Here is a 15,444-nt window from a genome sequence, read left to right on the forward strand (position 1 = left end):
CTACCCTGAGGCAGGAATTTGCCTGGTTTTTCAAGGAATAACAAAGAGGCCACTGTGGCCGCAAAAAAATGAGTGAAGGAGAATATTATATGGAAAGAGCTAATGGAAGCCAAATTACACAGAGCTTTGTAGGTCATCGTAAAGACTTTGGCTCTTACTCTGAGCAAAATGGGGCACCACTGGAGGCTTTTGTGTAGAGCAGGGGCATGATGTGCTAACTTAACAGCATTACCCTGGCCACTAGGTGGACAGTTGACAGGAGGGGGTCCTTTCTTCCCTCTGCCCCCAAACCAATTTCTTCCCTAGCCCATTTGGAAATCAGTTTCCATCATTCATGCCCAGAAACCTAGATGGCATTCTGAGTCTTCCTTCTATCTCATGCCTCACATCCAACCAGTTACCACTAGTCAAGGAGACCAGTTAGGAAGTTAATGCAGTAATCTAGATTAGAGAGGATGGTGGCTTGGACCAGGGAGGGAGTGATGGAGGTAGTGACTCTAGATCTATTTTGAAGGTAAAGGCAACACGATTTGCTGATGGATTGCAAGTGGAGTGTGAGAGAAATAAAGGAGTCAGGATGAGACCAAGGATTTTGGCCTGGGCATTGGAAGTATGGAACTGCCAGCAGCTGAGACAAGGCATATAAGAGGAATGGGTTTTAGGGGGAAGATCAGGAATTCAGCTTTGGATGCATTAGGTTTGAGATAGACAAACAGATCCATGGAATAGAAAAGAGCATGAAGATACAGACCCACACATATATGGACACCTAATTTACAACCAATGTGTCATTGCAGCAGAGCAGGGAAAATACGTTCTTTTTAACAAATGGTGCTGGATCCATTGGATAGCTGATGGCAAGAGATGAGCCTTGACCCTCTTTCACGCCATGCACAAAAATCAGTTCCAGATGGGGGCGCCTGGGTGGCTCAGTAAGTTAAGTGTCTGTCTTCAGCTCAGGTTATGATCTCAGGGTCCTGGGATCAGGGCCTGAGTTGGGCTCCCTGCTTAGTGGGGAGTTTGCCCCTCCCTTTTCCCCTGCCCCTCCCCCTGACTCATGCTTGCATGCTCTCTCATATAAATATCTTTTATTTTTTTAAATTTTTAAAAATAAAAAAAAATCAATTCCAGATGGATTATAGACATAAACAGGAAAGGTAAAACAATAAAACTTGGAGAACATAGAGGAAGATGTTTAAGACCTTAAAGTAGAAACAGTATTTCTTAACAAGATACAAAAATCTCTAACCATAAATGAAATATATTGACAAATTGGACTTAATTATAGTTAAGAACTTATATTAATCAAAAGATACCATAAGAGAGTAAAAAGGCAAGCCTCAGAGGAGAAGATACTTGTAAAAATGCATCTGACGAAGGGCTTTATGTAATTATTATTTTTTTTGAAAGATTTTATTTATTTATTTGACAGAGACAGACACAGCGAGAGAGGGAACATGAGCAGGGAGCCCGATGCGGGGCTTGATCCCAGGACTCTGGGATCATGACCTGAGCCGAAGGCAGACGCCTAACGACTGAACCACCCAGGCGCCCATGTAATTACTATTTTTTAAAAGATTTTACTTATTTATTTTTGTGTGTGTGAGAGAGAGCATGAGCAGAAGGGAGGGGCAGAGGGAGAAGTGGACTACCCGCTGAGTGGGGAGCCTGATCCCGGACCCGATCCAAAGGCAGTCACTTAAAGACTGAGCCATCCAGGCGCCCTGGCTTTATGTAATTAAAGAACACCTATACATCAATAAGGAAAAGTCTAACACACACACACACACACACACGCACGGGCTCGTGACTCAATCAAGTACATCAGAAAAGAGGATATCCAGTGGTCAATAAGCAAATGAAAGGGTACTCAGTTTTATTAGTCATTAGGGGAATGCAAGTTAACCAATATACACCTATCAGAATGGGTACTAAAAAACCCCTGACAATACCAAAGTTTTTATTTATACCAAGATTTGGAGGAGCAACTGGAATTCTCATTCTTTGCTAGTAAGAGTATAAATTGATAAAAACCACTTTGGAAAACTGTTGGATAGTATCTGCTGAGGCTGAACATATGCATTCTCTATGACCCAGCGGTTCCACTCCTAGGCTTACACCCAACAGAAGTGAGTGAAAGAAACAAGGAAAAGAATGTCCAGAGTAGCTTCTTTTATAATAGTACCGAAGTGGAAGCCACTCCATACCCATCAGCAGTAGAACAGATAAGCTGTGGTAAACTCATACAACTTCTTTAATATATTGATAAAGAATGGACCGTGCCTCCCACAACAGCCTGGTGAACCTCATAAACAATATTGAGTGAAAAAAAAGCCAGGCACACAAGAGTAGGTTGAAGTTTCATTTGTACAACCTTCAAAACCAGGCAAAACTAATTTAAAATGATAGAAGTCAAAATTGTGTTATCTTTAGGGAAGGGTTTATTGATAAGGAAGGGGCACATGGGAACCTACAAAGATGCTGGTAATGTTCCAATTCTTGAAACAGACAGTGGTTACATGTATATGTCCATTTGTATAAACCCATTGAGCCGACGCTTTACGACTGAGCCTCCCAGGCGCCCCAATATTATTCTGTTCCTTAACTCTTTTTAAAAATTAGTGTTAGGGGCGCCTGGGTGGCTCAGTCGTTAAGCGTCTGCCTTTGGCTCAGGTCATGATCCCAGGGTCCTGGGATCGAGCCCCACATTGGGCTCCCTGCTCAGCGGGGAGCCTGTTTCTCCCTCCCCCACTCCCCCTGCTTGTGTTCCCTCTCTCGCTGTGTCTCTCTCTGTCAAATAAATAAATAAAATCTTAAAAAAAAAAAAATTAGTGTTATAAAAACTGTGATGATTCAACCTAAGTCCTCTTTTGTTGCTCACTTTTATATGAAAGTAGTTTTCTTGAACTTTTAGAATGAGGTAAGAAAGTGTTTCCAACTTCACAGAGCTCCCTCTGCTGTTTGGTGTAATGTTAAAAACATGGAGCCTGCTTTCTGAGATTTCTGGACTCTGTTCTCCTCCCTGATCAGGACCTTTGCCTCCTCTCTGTGCTGGAAGGACACCCTGGGAGATGGGTACTGATAGTTCATAGGGGCCAGACTGCTCAGCCTCCTTGGTCTTTACTGAGGGCTCCTTGCACTCACCTAGTACTGAGAGAGCAGAATCTCTCCCAGTTTCAGCTGGGCCTTCTGGGTCTGTTGCTGTTTTGAAGTTTTCCTGTTCTTGGGTCCATTAGACACTGCCTCCATTTCTTCCTTCTTCTTCCCATACTGATGCTGATACTGTGTGGGTTTTGTGACTGTTGATTTTTCTCTACTTGCTTTTATTTTGGGGTTCATGGGGATATTCTGCCATCTACTTTTACGTTAGAGGGTCCAAAGGCAGGCCACCCCAAAACGGGTCACTTTGGCATGAAGATTATTTGAAGTTAAAAAGCAATCAAACCCCAGCAGATTCAGGAAAAGCTCTCCACCTCCCCCACATCTACCTGAGAAGAACTGAGATAGAGAACCTGCTCCAGAAAAGAGCTATCACCATGGATAACTACATTTACCATGAACTAGGTCTGGTAGGCAGGGAGGAACCTAGCAAGGCCTGTTTGATCAAAGTCCTCTGTGTCCCATTGTTTCTGAGTGGCCCAGCACATGTGTGTTTACCAAACATGTACTCTTTTTCAGCTTCCTGTGAATTGCATTCCTTCCCTTTGAAGTCCCAGGACCTACTCCCTGCTCCTTAGCTCAGGACTACTATATACCACATTCTGCCTGACTGTCTTTGGAATTTCCATGTCTGTGTGGATTCCCTGTAGATATGAACTTAAATTTGATTTTCTCCTGTTAACCTGTCTCATGTCAATTTGATCCTTAGTCCAGCCAGAGGGACCTGGAAAGGGCCAGAAGTTCCTCCCCACACGGTGAATGTCCATGAGGTTTTGGTTTTGCTATCCACTTGCTTGTCTGATTTTTTTTTTTTTTTTAAAGTGGAGCCCAATGCGAGGCTTGAACTCACGATCCTGAGATCAAGACTTGAGCTGAGATCAAGAGCTGACGATTCACTGACTGCACCCCCCAGGCGCCCCTGTCTGTCTGGTTTCAGGTGAGGATTCAGAGATTGAAAAACTGCTGCTACCACCCCTGCTGAATCCCCTGCTCTGCAGATGTGTGCGCTTTGTTGTATAGATAGTTTATTTTTATTTATTTATTTTTAAAGATTTTATTTATTTATTTGAGAGAGAGAGAACACGCTTGAGCGAGAGAGCACAAGTAGGGGGGCGGCAGAGGGAGAGGGAGAAGCCGGCTCCCGGATGAGCAAGGAGCCCAATGCGGAGTTGGATCCCAGGACCCCGGGATCATGACCTGAGCCGAAGGCAGATGCTTAACGACTAAGCCACCCAGGCTCCCTGTTGTATAGATATTTTAGATAGACTTTATATTTTAGAGCAATCTTAGCTTCACAGAGAAGTTAAACAGGAAGTACAGAGAGTTCTCCTGTACCCTTTCTCCCCCAGTTTCCCCTATTATTAACAGCTTGCCTTTGTTACAGGTGAGGAACCAGTAGTGATGCCGTAACTAAAGTCCATCATTTATATTAGGGTTTGCTCTTTATGTTGTATTTGGTTTTTGACAAATGTATAATGTCATATATGTTATATTTCCATAAGAGGTAAAAAGAACCACCCTCTGCTTAGAAATAGCTTACCTGTTTCTGGTACTGAGACTTTGAGGCATGAATGTATACAGGGGTTCTCACCGAGGGAATTCAATATAATGCAACGAGTAACACGCTCAATGACACAAAGACAGCAAGAAGCCTCATATAGCTCTACCGTGTAATGTCCCTCAACATAAGCTGGTGGTACTGAAGTCCAAGGAAAGCACTTCAAGGGGAGTGGAGAAACTCAGCAGGGGAGGCAATAGGTCTATAGCTTTCTGACCATCTGGCCTATTTCAGAGAAAAATGTACTGTAACTTATATATACTTCAGCTAATCCTACATAAAAATTTTGGTAGATACTGAGAAGTGACACCAACATTATAGATCTGTTTGCTTATGAGACATTCTTTGCCAAATGTATGCCTTTTTTCGTCTTTCTTTCGCTCGAGAAACTGTAAATGTGGCTTTTTAGACTGACATTCTGTATGAGGAGAGGTGGGCTTTAAGCACAGTTAATAATCCACTGACCATCTTCCCAGCTCATAGAGAAATACATTAGGACTTCTTGTAGTTTTTTATTACCCCTCTTTGTATCTTTGTGTGGAACTGTTTGCAGCTATACGTTCCATAAAGTTTGTGGTTTTAGTACTTCCAAGTAGGCTATAGTAACTCTGCCTTCCATTTATCTATTACATTTTTTTCCCTTTCATTTCTTTTGAAATTACCTTATGGTACACTGAGAACACACAGACGGAACATCACAGAATTTGTTAACAATTTTGTTCAGTATGTTCTCACCAAAACTGCACATTAACCCGAAACAGCCAAGATAGTGTGTATTAGTTTCCTATTGCTTCTGAAAAATTGCCACAGACTTGGTGGCTTAAAACAACGCAAAGATAGTTGGGGAGGTTAGAAGCTCAACGTGGGTCTCATGGGCTAAAATCTGAGGTGTCAGCAGGGCTGGAGGACTTAGGGGCAGGTCGGGTTCTTTGCCTTTCAGCCTCTAGAGGGCGCCCTCACTCCTTGGTGCTGGGCCCCCAGCCAGCAAGGGCCTCCAGCCCCTGCTACTATCCCAGATCTCCTTTGATTCTTCTGCCTCCCTCTTCACATTTAAGGACCCTTGTGAGTACAGTGGGCCCACCCAGGCAATCCAGCATAATCTCATTTCAAGTTCCTTAATGTAATTACATCCGGCAAAATCCCTTTTGCCACATGAGGCAACATTCATAGATTCTGGGGACTACACTGTGGACGTCTTTGGGGGCCTTCTGTTCTGCCTACAAGAGGTGTTTTTAGGCAGTTATCTGTATCTTCCATTGACTTTTGGCCTAAATCTTCTGAATTTGTAGTCAGGAGGTAAAATTTTTGGCTATTTATGAACATCCTTTGAATAATTAGAAAGATTGTATACATCTTTATTTCCCCATACACTTGTGGCTAATTTTCCTCAATAAGCTAATAAATTGTGTCCATCACAATACCTAATAGCTTGTCCCTTTAAGGACCACTGTCTTATTAAGGGTTTAGGAAAACGTCAAAGCTGAGCCTTACACAGTGATACATTGTTTTTAACCTTTTTGGTTTCCAAAAGAACATGGCTGTTACTTACATTTCCTTGGTTTCTGGTATCATAAGAGATACAGAACTCTTAATATATTTTCCTCTTTGGAATGAGGTGGTGAGAGCCACCACTTGTTGAGGAGCTCTCAGGTACTGGATACTGAATGAGGCACTTTATACCCATAATACCGCATTTAATTCTCACAGCAACCCTGTGGTGTCTGTCTTGATATGTCCATTTTAAAGGTGAGAAGACAGCTCCAGGAGATCAGTTAACTTTCCCAGGTTCACGAAATTAGTAAGTTATAGAGCAGGAATTCAAACCCATTGTTCCTGACAAATTACATGCATTTTAACTAAATCATAGCCAGTCTTCTATAAATATTGGTGAAATCTCTCATTTCATTAATATGAGCAATACCAGAGCATAATTTTTTTTAAAGATTTATTTTTTTTTATTTTGAGAGTGAGAGCGAGCAGGGGTGGGGGATGTCACAGAGGCAGAAGGAGAGAGAGAATCCCAAGCTGACTACCCCCTGCAGGACCCTGAGATCATGACCTGAGCCAAAATCAAGAGTCGGATGCTTATCCAATTGAGCCACACAGGTGCCCCCAGAGCATAATCTTGATGTCATTCCCAGAAACATACACTGTTGAAACCTGTATTTGCTCTATCTTGTTGGACCCGGGTTTATATATACAGGTTAATTATAATCTGTTAAGTCATATTTTAAAAAAGGGAGAGCAAGTTGCCTTGAGGACCTGCAGGGGGGCATCAGAGGCCCATTGACCCTGGTACTTTGTTGTCTTTAGCACAATTCAAAAAGAAGCTATGGGGCACTGTGACTAAGGGGGTATCAGCTGTTGGGGGGATGTGGGGTGGGAATAAAACAAAGTGAAGCTTACAGATGGAAAAAGGATGTGTCTCACTCTCCTCCCTGCTGTTTTCCTACCCCATTGCTCTCCTTTCCTTTAAAAATTGTTTTGTTTTGGGGCGCCTGGGTGGCTCAGTCGTTATGCGTCTGCCTTCAGCTCAGGTTATGATCCTAGGATCTTGGGATCGGGCTCCCTGCTTGGTGGGAAGCCTGCTTCTCCCTCTCCCACTCCCCCTGCTTGTGTTCCCTCTCTCGCTGTGTCTCTCTCTGTCAAATAAAATCTTTAAAATAAATAAATAAATAACAAAAATTTTGTTTTTGCATTGTCTTTTAACTTTTTTTCCCTGATCCTGTCTACCGTAATTACATTTTGCTTCTTACCTTAACTTCCTTATTCTTTGATTTTCTCTCTTCCTTACTCTTTTAAAATTACTTGTCTTAATTTTTTTAATTTTTTTTATTTTTTTCTCTTAATTTTTAAATTTTTTTATTTTTTAAAGAATTTTTTTTATTTATTTGAGGAAAGAGAGTGCAAGAGAGAGAGCATGTGCGGGGAGGGGCATGGTGGGGGGAAGGGGTGGTGGGGGGAGGGGGGTGGTGGGAGTGGCAGAGGGAGAGGGAGAAGCAGAATCCCCCACTGAGCAGGGAGCCCCACGTGGGCCTTAATCCCTGGACCATGGGATCATGACCTGAGCCGAAGGCAGATGCTTAACCAATCTGCCTAACCGACTGAGCCACCCAGGCGCCCCACTTCTCTTAGGTTTAAAAACCTCAAATTTGTCTTAAAATATACTCATTTAAAATTGCCTCTATATATGTAAAGATAATACACCAGCAGCACTGGTATTATAAAATAAGTAATTACTACCAAGAAAAGAGAGGGCCTGTAGGTGCTCAGTGACTTTTTAGGGGGAGGGAGCACTTAATTAAAATTAAATGGAATTGAAAGTGATAGCAATACTTATACCTTAGTTTGGAAAAAAGGAAAGTTTCACAGAGATGCTTTGAATTGAGGTAAGATTATGATTTCTTTTACTGTTTTGGAGAAACCTTTTCAGTGATCTAACTTCAAATAATTGTTTTCTGAAATCTAACAGAATTTATGAGCTCAGGGAACCTCACACACACACACCTAAAAGGTAGTAAGCATTAAATTCTATTTAGACTCCTGGATTCATAAACTGTTAAAGCTGAATGAGACCTCAGAGAGCATCTAGTCTCTTCTCTTTTCTGGGATGACTGAGATTCTCCTTGAGACTAAGGACAATGTTCTGTTCTTTGACCCCATAAACCTCAGTCTACATTCTGGTTGGTAGCAGGTGTCCTGTAAATATTTGTTACCTGAATGAGAACACTGGAGGCCCAGAAAGATTACAGATTCTTTTTTTTTTTTTATTCTTATGTTAATCCCCATACATTACATCATTAGTTTTAGATGTAGTAGTGTTCCATGATTCATTGTTTGTGCATAACACCCAGTGCTCCATGCAGAATGTGCCCTCCTCAATACCCACCACCAGGCTAACCCATCCTCCCACCCCCCTCCCCTCCAGAACCCTCAGTTTGTTTCTCAGAGTCCATCGTCTCTCATGGTTCGTCTACCCCTCCGATTTCCCCCGCTTCATTCTTCCCCTCCTGCTACCTTCTTCTTCTTCTTCTTCTTTTTTTTTTTCTTAACATATATTGCATTATTTGTTTCAGAGCTACAGATCTGAGATTCAACAGTCTTGCACAATTCACAGCACTTACCAGAGCACATACCCTCCCCAGTGTCTATCACCCAGTCACCCCATCCCTCCCACCCCACCCCCCACTCCAGCAACCCTCAGTTTGTTTCCTGTGATTAAGAATTCCTCATATCAGTGAGATCATATGATACATGTCTTTCTCTGTTTGACTTATTTCGCTCAACATAATACCCTCCAGTTCCATCCACGTCGTTGCAAATGGCAAGATTGCATTCCTTTTGATGGCTGCATAATATTCCATTGTATATATATACCACATCTTCTTTATCCATTCATCTGTCGATGGACAGAAAGATTACAGATTCTTATAACTTCACATAACAAATCTGAAGACACAGGATGGACTCCAAATCTTGCAAGTACACATGGAATCACTGTGATTGCAATGGTACAGTTTCTGCATGGGATTCCACTGAGCCCACCTCTCAGACTATGGGTTCTAATACATATATTTCAGTGTGGTCACATACTGACCACTCAAATACAAAATTTATTTAATTCTTCTTTTTTAGTGAAGGACAGCAGTGATAGAGTTTTGCCAATAAATATCTAAGGTAACGATTTCAAAAGCCACTATGAAGCAATTCCATGCCATAGATTTAAATGTCTAAACTTGCAAAATTTGGCAAAAAGAATGTTATAAGTGGATGGCAAACACAAGGGAGTGAGGGAAGGTAAAGCATGAGGGACTACTGAATTTTTGTTTCTCTGTGATAGTAGTGAGAACTACTATAAGTTCTACTGTAAGAGGGGTGGAAAAATCTGTGTGGACTTTTACCAGAGCCATTTTCAATTTTTAAAAATTGCTTACAACAGTGTATGTTACCAAGCAACTGTAACCAAGTTATTATATCAGTGGTGAAAATACAATACACACACACACTCATGATCCTTCCAACAAAGGGCCCCTGACTCATTTTCACCAGTCCTCGATACCAGGGTTCACGGATCTGCAGTAACTGTGATATCATCATTTCTTCCAAAGAGCCAGAGGAAAAGAAGTTACGTGAGTGTAGTCTGTGTGTGTGTGTGTGTGTGTGTGTGAGAGAGAGAGAGAGAGAGAGAGACAAAAATGGGGCAGGTTAGCTGGAAAGGGAGTCAAATGATCTTCGTCAGTTTCCGCAACAGCAGGCTTAGATTAGCTGAGGACACTGATAAATTTTAAGAGAATCACAATGTATTTTGAGGGAACTGATTCAAGACTGACCACGGTCTACCATAAGGCAGTGGGTGCAGTGTTTACTCACACGGGCTCTGGCACCAGACTGCCTGGGTTTGAATTCCAGTTTCTTTACTTCCTTGCTGTGTTTTCTTGGATGAGTTGCCTAACCTTGATAAGCTTCAATTCCTCCATCTGTAAATGGGGGATAATAAGAGACTCTACACTGTAGAGTTGTTCTAAGGATTAAATCAGTTAAAATAGATTAAGAGCTTAGAACAGTGGGTGGCACATAATTAGTACTCAACAAATGTCAACTTTATTATCTCTCCCGATGAAAATCACAGGTAACTAAAAAATGCTGACCCTTTTGACTGGTGATTCTCAACAAGGATGAGTCACCTCTAAAAAGTGGGGAATTTACAACTGTGTTTTTTGCTTATACAATGATTGGCAGGCAGCAGCACTCAGCGGGTAGGGTCAGGGTTAGACGTCCTACAGTCAGTGCAATGGTGAACCCCCCTAGGTCCTACACAACTTTATATATCCTCCTAGCCTTCATGTAGGTCAAAATTTTCTTGGGGCGCCTGGGTGGCTCAGTCGTTAAGCGTCTGCCTTTGGCTCAGGTCATGATCCTGGGGTCTCGGGATCGAGCCCGGCATTGGGCTTCCTGCTTGGTGGGGAGTCTGCTTCTCCCTCTGACCCTCCCCCCTCTCATGTGCTCTCTCTCTCTCAAATAAATAAATAAATAAAATCTTTTAAAAAGATACTTTAGTAATTTGCCAGCCTTAAAAATCAGGAGATTTCATGTAACAACCTAGATTTCTGGCTTCTCTTGAGACTATAGGAATGTCTGAAATCCCTGCCCTATTTCCTACTTGGCAGCAGTAGAGTGGAACTGAAATGGGGTTGTCCCCATGGGCGAACTCTCTCTTCACTTACTTGTGATCTGCTAGCTCCAAGGCCTTTGAGTCAGCTGCTGCCTGGTGCCGAGAACATCTTACCCAGTGCCGGCACCTGGTCACACGTGTGTCGCCAACACGTATCCAGCCCTTCCATGTGGAGGAGCTGGGAAGCAAGAACCCGGCAAAGCAAAGTTACTGAAAATCACATCATCCAAGACCTCCTGTAACTGAACTGCCAGGAATTGTACCAGTTTTAGCACCACTAAGCCCAGTCTTCAAAAACATTTCAAGTTAGTGGACAAGAGTATATTATATACACACCTGTCATAGTAGGGCATTAGCTGAAAGCTCAAAAGGAAGTTCTTGAATTAGGAGAATGGATGTAGTCAAATAGCATTTCTTGTCTTTTCCTTTTTCTAGTACATCTAGACACAGCCTAGTCTGAAACACTCCAGGATTCCTCACTGATCTCATTGGGGAAGGAGAGAGGGGGAAATACGAAATTCTCAAAATACCTTTTTTTTTTTTTTAAAGATTTTATTTATTTATTTGAGGGAAAGAGTGAGTGAGAGACAGAGGGAGGGGCAGAGGCAGAGGGAGAAGCAGACTCCCCGCTGAGCAGGGAGCCCAATGTGGGGCTCAATCCTGGGACTCCAGGATCATGACCTGAGCCAAAGGCAGACACTTAACCGACTGAGCCACTCAGACACCCTCAAAATACTCTTAAAACATAATATAAATCCTTGATGTAACTAAACACTCCTGACACTGAGTGGGAAATGAGAAAAGGGGCAATAACCAAGGGGCAGTTTGGGGGATTCAGCCCCTTATTTTCCTCAAAATACCTTCCACAAAGGCCCTCCAAGTAAATATGCAACTATTTTGCTATGGCAAATGAAGCTACAAGAGAAGTATCCATACCCTACCCTCAGATTGTTAACCCTAGAACCCTCCTTTGTAGAAATTCCTGAGGGAACATGGGAAAGTTGGTGACAGCCTGCATCCCCTGCAGGTGTTGTGATTTAAAACAATGGGGATTGGTTCCCATTCCTCAGAACTCCGCTATCCCCACATTAGTAGATCTGTAGCAAACAAGGTGGGTTTATGGTTTGTTTTCCTGAAATCTGTCTGACCTCCCTTTTGAACTTGATCCAGGTGCTTCGTTGGGACTGTGATCAGAATTACTTAGAGACAAATAAGGTAAATAAGGCTTTTTATGTAGTGGCATCCCATTTAGCAAGCAAACTGACCTCCCCCACATACCATATTTCAACATACTTAAGTTACTTTAGCAGGCAGGCTGAGCTCATATGGAAACACAGTAAGCTCAACTGAATGGCAGATTTTTTTTTTCAAGTTTATTTATTTAAGTAATCGCTTTGCCCAGTGTGGGGCTCGAACTCACTACCCAAGATCAAGAGCCAGCCAGGTGCCCCATGAACAGCAGATTCTTTTTTTTTAAGATTTTATTTATTTATTTGACAGACAGAGACACAGCGAGAGAGGGAACACAAGCAGGAGGAGTGGGAGAAGGAGAAGCAAGCTTCCCGCTGAGCAGGGAGCCCAATGCGGGGCTCGATGCGGGGCTCGATCCCAGTACACTGGGATCATGACCTGAGCCGAAGGCAGATGCTTAACGACTGAGCCACCCAGGTGCCCTGAACAGCAGATTCTTAAAGCCAAGGCTGAAATATGTTGCAGGCTATCCCAGGAACTGTTACAAGCACTTCGCATGAATTAGTTTCTTGATCCTCACAACAACCCTAAGAGGTAGGAACTATACTATCCCCTGTTTAGGAGTAAGCGTACTGAGGGACAGAGAAGTAAAGTAACTTGCCCTGTTCGTTCCACAGCTAGTCAACCACAGAGGTGGGGTATGAGCCCAGGCAGCCCTGCTGCAGGATCCATGCTCCTCTGAGGATGAGATGAATTTCTTGGCAATCACATTTTGCTGACCTCTCCACGGAAGGCCTAACACGGTGGCCACACCTGGCACACTAGCTTACTGTGGCACAAAAGTTTTGTAGTATTGGGGAGCAAAGATTTCCTGTCCCCTTCTAGGTCCTTCTAGCTGGATTAAGAATCAAATTGACATGGGATAGATTAACAGGAGAAAATCAAATTTAAGTTCATATCTACGGGGAATCCACACAGACATGGAAATTCCAAAGACAGTCTGGCAGAATGTGGTATATAGTAGTCCTGAGCTAAGGAGCAGGGAGTAGGTCCTGGGACTTCAAAGGGAAGGAATGCAATTCACAGGAAGTTGAAAAAGAGTACATGTTTGGTAAACACACATGTGCTGGGCCACTCAGAAACAATGGGACACAGAGGACTTTGATCAAACAGGCCTTGCTAGGTTCCTCCCTGCCTACCAGACCTAGTTCATGGTAAATGTAGTTATCCATGGTGATAGCTCTTTTCTGGAGCAGGTTCTCTATCTCAGTTCTTCTCAGGTAGATGTGGGGGAGGTGGAGAGCTTTTCCTGAATCTGCTGGGGTTTGATTGCTTTTTAACTTCAAATAATCTTCATGCCAAAGTGGCCCATTTTGGGGCGGCCTGCCTTGCCCCCTACAGTATCATGATACAGCATGATGCTGTAAGCCCAGAGGAATTTTGTGTTACCTTTAATGACCCGAATTAGACCTAAGGAAACTGCTAGCCAACAATGACAGAATACTTAACTCACTTCAGTGCCTAAAAAAAAGTGGCTGAATGTAATTTTCAGTTTGCTTTTGAATTTAGGTGCAATCAAACCTCCACTCTCAGCTGTATTAAACGACAGTGGTCATTGCCTCCTTTTTCATCTTAGTCTCAAATAATGGCTGTGGACCCAGAGCTAATAGCCGTCCGTGAGTCCAAGCAATTCAGGCAGCTGAGAGGATGTCCTCTCAGGATACTTCTCCAGGGCATAAGGCTGTCCTAGGTGTCCCTGATGGCCCTCTGTCGGTAGGATAGGATCTGTAAATTGTTGCGAGGAATGGCGGTGGACTTGTGCTGACCTATCCCCCCGCAAAACCTCCCGCCCGCCCCGGGGGCCCTTGTGGTCAGGGGTGGGATTTGTGAGAAGCCAGGCCTAAGCCAGGAGAATGTGTGGCTGTGAAGGAAGGTAAAGCAGCGAGCTGTAAGGAGGAATTGGGGCTGCTTAGCACCAAACACAGAACTTTCTCCGTGTATCTGTGAACGGAGCATCTCTGTCCAGTTACTAGCCAGGTCTCTCCTACACCACTTCTTCAGTTTTTGCTTACTTAGCAGTTAGCTGTCAAATTCGAAATCCATCCTAGTTTAGTCTTCAAAGCCTTGATATAATCGAGCTTTCATTGGCAAAACCAAACAAAAAACCCAACCAGACAACTTGGGAAGATCTTCCTGTCCTATAACCTGAGGCAATCGGATATAGTGGTCGAATGTGTGTCCCCGGAGTCAGACTGCCTGAGTGAATCCTGCCTTGGTTCCTTCCCAGTTGTGCAGCCTAAAAGTCTCGTGTCTCAGTTTATTCATCCGTAAAATAGGAATAATAAAAAGTGGTGCAGTGAGCATTAAGACCTCATTGTCAGGCCTCAGGAATTACCATTATCATCCTGAGGTAGTTCAGTGTTGTCTGTAACTAAAGTCGCGTCAGAGACATACACCGAAGAGGAGCTGTTCCCGTAAAGTAAATTGTGTCATTTTGGATCTCTTTCTCTTTGCTTTTTGCGCTGCTATGTGACAGCTGTCTGTGCTGTGTGTCACTTGGCCTTTTCCCATGATTAATGTTTCAAATTTGTAACTCGTCAAACAGATAACCAGGGGGAAAAAAAAGGCAGCAGTACTTCGTCTAACCACACCCACAGGAAAGCAGACGCTGGGCTGTTGCCGTGGTAATGCAGGGTATTTTGTAAAACACTTGGCGCGGGGGACAGGAGTTGCCTCACACTCCTGCTGGGTGGGGAGAAGGCAACTGCTTTCTTTAAAACCACCAGGCCAATGGTTGAGTTGGGAGACTCCCCAGGTTCCTGCAGTAAATCAGAGCTGTCTCGGGTTTGGGGTTTGGTTGTACACTTGGTTCGTTTGTCATGTGGACATTTTTTTCCAATTTCCTTCCTCTGGGTAGAAGGAGTTATAGACACCCCTTTGCTCTTCTACATACATCCAGAAACTGCAAACTTTGTTCTCATGAAAATAAGGTCTGTTTTCCTCTAAGTCCTGACACAACTAAACCTAGCAAAAGGATTTTTGTGAGCTTCTTCTCCTATCCCGTCTCTATGCGTATTCATTGTCCATAAATAAGGCTCACTGAAGCATATTTTTTTTTTAAAGATTTTATTTATTTGACAGACAGAGATGGCAAGAGCAGGAACACAAGCAGGGGGAGTGGGAGAGGGAGAAGCAGGCTTCCCGCGGAGCAGGGAGCCCGATGTGGGGCTCGATCCCAGGACTCTGGGATCATGACCTGAGCCGAAGGCAGGCGCTTAACAACTGAGCCACCCAGGTGCCCCTCACTGAAGCGTATTATTCAGCATTTTCTTTTTAGCCAGAGTTAAGCACACAGGAGGATATT

General features: G+C 43.3%; 1 long non-coding RNA gene across 2 annotated transcripts in view; it reads left to right on the forward strand.

Moving 5' to 3' along the window:
- Window positions 1-4,053: 4,053 nt before the first annotated feature.
- Window positions 4,054-15,444, forward strand: part of LOC118000364 — a 59,406-nt gene continuing 48,015 nt past the window's right edge. For both annotated transcript variants that reach the window (XR_004676441.1, XR_004676442.1), the window contains exon 1: window positions 4,054-4,096. This is a non-coding gene — a long non-coding RNA (uncharacterized LOC118000364). The remainder of the gene's footprint in view (window positions 4,097-15,444) is intronic.

This window comes from Mirounga leonina, unplaced genomic scaffold (genome assembly GCF_011800145.1).
Source record: "Mirounga leonina isolate KUSES-001 unplaced genomic scaffold, KU_Mleo_1.0 Mir_493, whole genome shotgun sequence".
Taxonomy (NCBI): Eukaryota; Metazoa; Chordata; class Mammalia; order Carnivora; family Phocidae; genus Mirounga; species Mirounga leonina.